The sequence below is a fragment of the Ipomoea triloba genome, chromosome 1, assembly GCF_003576645.1.
Source record: "Ipomoea triloba cultivar NCNSP0323 chromosome 1, ASM357664v1".
In the NCBI taxonomy this organism is placed as follows: domain Eukaryota; kingdom Viridiplantae; phylum Streptophyta; class Magnoliopsida; order Solanales; family Convolvulaceae; genus Ipomoea; species Ipomoea triloba.
Window position 1 is genome coordinate 37,619,906 of NC_044916.1, and position 3,752 is coordinate 37,623,657.

Sequence of the window (3,752 nt, forward strand, 5' to 3'; positions counted from 1 at the left end):
TCGACGTCGACCAGCTCGGTCGACGTCGACTGCCTCGGGCGACGTCGACCAAGCTCGGTCGCTCGGTCGACGACGACCGAGCTTGGTCGTGATCGACCGAGCCGGCGACTGCCGACTGGTTTCTGCCCAGTCGGCAGTCGCCGGTTATCTCCCAGTCGGCGACTGTCGCCGACTGGTTGCTGGTCGACGTCGACTGACCGCGCTCGGTCGACGTCGACCAGCTCGGTCGACGTCGACTGCCTCGGTCGACGTCGACCAAGCTCGGTCGCTCGGTCGACGACGACCGAGCTTGGTCGTGATCGACCGAGCCGGCGACTGCCGACTGGTTTCTGCCCAGTCGGCAGTCGCCGGTTATCTCCCAGTCGGCGACTGTCGCCGACTGGTTGCTGGTCGACGTCGACTGACCGCGCTCGGTCGACGTCGACCAGCTCGGTCGACGTCGACTGCCTCGGTCGACGTCGACCAAGCTCGGTCGCTCGGTCGACGACGACCGAGCTTGGTCGTGATCGACCGAGCCGGCGACTGCCGACTGGTTTCTGCCCAGTCGGCAGTCGCCGGTTATTTCCCAGTCGGCGACTGTCGCCGACTGGTTTCTGCTCCAGTCGGCGACAGTCGCTGACTGGTCTCCGCTCCAGTCGCCGGCGACTGGAGCGGAGATTAGATCTGGAATTTTCCAGATCTAAAAAAAAAAAAAAAAAAAAAAAAAAAAAAAAAAAAGGGGGGGGGGGATGGCCGACGTCGAGCAGCCTGCTCGACGTCGGCCATGTCCGGTCGACGTCGAGCAGCCTGCTCGACGTCGACCAGATCGGTCGACGTCGAGCGGGCTGCTCGACGTCGCCCCAAAAAGCCGACGACTGCCGACTGGGCACCAGTCGGCAGTCGCCGGCCTTTTCCCTCCAGTCGGCGGTCGCCGACTGGATTCGTCCAGTTGGCGCCGCCGACTGGAGCAGAGATCAGATCTGGAAATCATTTCCAGATCTGATCTCGAAAAAAAAAAAAATAGAGAGTTATAATGTTTTACCTGCTTGGTCTTGGTAGCTTTGGAGGTGATTGATGATACACTTGATTGAGAGCTTAGGAATGTCTTGATGGTGAAGTGAAGATGGTAGGAGGATATTTATACAAAAAATTTGGGTTTTTTGAGAAAGTGGGTTGATCCAAAAAGGCTAATGAGTAGTAGCTTGGAAGACTACTAGTGGGAGCATTGTTCGTGGCAAGTCCGAAGTGTCAAACTGGAAGAAATATACACACAGGTGCTCGGATCATAAAAATCACTCAGCTGACCGGTAACAATCACCCCATTTGGTCTGGATGCGCCTGGTCAAGTCAACCACTCGATGATTCGTATGTGCTACCTTCCTCATCCCCAGCCGTGAAGAACTTGATTGGTTCGTCAACTATTACTTGACCGAGGTATCACCAAGGGAAGACCCATCTCCAAACCATGGAAAAGATGTGAACAAAATCCGCTAAACGATCCATTGCTCGACGATCGAAAACAAACAAGACAAACCCGTCTTTAATGATTATGCTTTTGGTTGTACTCTTTTTCCCTTAGCTAGGTTTTTTTCCCATAGGGTTTTTCTTAGTCTAAGGTTTTTAACGAGGCAACCCGCGTAAATCACGCCCCTCCTGCTCAAATCAAACTTGAGGGGTTCATCACGGATTATCAAGGCATTCAAGCCAGGGACACTTTGCTCGCAACAAGTTAGCCGCCTGGAGCACATTCTACTTCTCGAACCTGACAACTCTCGCAGATTCAAGAAGTGGGGGACTTGTGATGGGTAAATATGCACATGTATTAGTCGGTCTGTAAATCAACTGTCCGTCGGTCACCCAACCTGTCCGTCAACGGTCACCCAAACGGTCCGTCGACGGTCACCCGGTCCGTCGGCCGCATGATCGGAAGCAACACACCTTGTGGATTGGAGGCTCACGAGCGCAACAGTTGCTTGATGTGACGACCGACAACTTTTCGGGAACAAGGGATCCGTGTTTTCATCACCTCGAGTAACTCAACCACTTCGAGCAAACCGATGCGCATTTTGTGGAGTGACAGCCCATATGTCCTCCACTTGCATATCAGACACCATGTGCATAGTGAATCCACTTTGTATAAATAGGGGTCATTCCCCTCACTGGAAAAGGAGGAAGAACTCATCAGTACTACACTAATACACTTGCGATTTGCCGATTGTCTTTCTCCTGCTTACTCTTTATTACTGTTCGTCACCCGTAGAGCGATATAGCCTCGAACCGCTCAGTCGTTGACCGGTAGACCGACCGTCTGACCGGCCGAACGACATTCCTCACCACCCGTAACACACGTATCCGTAGCGTAATCGTAGACCCCGTTTACATTTACGCTATCATTGGCGACGTATCTCCTATAGTTAGGGTCTGCTCAAAACACATTATGGTCTGACCCAAAAAAAAAAAGAAAAAAAAAACATTATGGTCTGACCCAAAAAAAAAATAAAATCTAAACTGATTTGTCTTCATATATAAATTTCACTCAAAGCCTACATTCAATTTCACATGTAGCTATGTCTCATGTTAGTCCCACTGCGAATGGAGTTGTTCATAGTCTAGCTAGGAAAGCCTGTTCTATGTTTATGCGTCAGGAGTGGGTCTCTTCCCCTCTTTTCATTGTTGATGTTTTGTACTCTGATTTGAATTAATGAAGCTTTGTTTTAAAAAAAAATATTATAGAATTTTCCCCAAATCGGCAAATCGAAGGAGATATGCTTTTTGGCCATCTTTGTGGATGTACATCGAAGTGGCAAACCAAGTTGTGCAATTGTGCGTGGTTTTAGCTTGGATCCTTTCAAATAAAATACAATATTTAGCTACTTTAGCCTAGAAATGATTACGTTTTGGGAAAATTTTAGCTACTTTATCTTTTCAATTAGCTAATATTTAATGACGATATACAGACGTCAATTCAATGTTTAATTATTTATGATAGAAAAAAATACTTTTATTAAAGCTAAAAAAAATTTAATTGAGATCATAGTTAGGAAAATCATGGCATTAAAATAGTTTTAGTTTTTGATTGATCTTATAATAAGTAATAACATAGTGGTGGGTGTATACCCTACATGTCTGAAATGACATCAGCCTATTTCGATATTTGCCATTGTATACTCGTACATATAAATCTAAATAGAATTATTAATATATATAATGAAGAAAGCAGTGGAAGAAAAAGAAAAGAAGAAGATTTTTTTATTAAAGAAATTTTAAAATGGAAAGAAAAGAAGATGATGATGATAATGATGATGACAAAAAGGAGAGGAAGCCGAAAAATAAAATTTTATTTTATTTATATATAAAAGAAAGAAGGTGGTGATAATGATACCCACTTTCTAAAATTGACAAGTTTTGGCGTGACAAGTATGTTTTTAATAAAAGAAATTTGAAGTGAACGGAGTAGCTTAAGTGGCAAGTGAGTTCTCTTTGTGAGAAAGAATTTTGGGAGAACTCGGGTTCTCACAAGTGACATATCTAATAGTAGAGTCCCTAGAGTCGGTCATTTCCATTTAAAAAAAAAAAAGAAGGTAATTAAGGTTAATGGATACAATTATACAAAGAAGAATTTTTGTTGTCAAAGACCATGTGGTCTAATGGCACTCGATTTACCAGTAGGTTGAGAAAGTATCTATGAACAGATATTACATGGTTTCAGCATATTTTAGTAAGTTACCAGATCTACAAAAAATTGTGATTATATATATATAGCCTGATTTCTA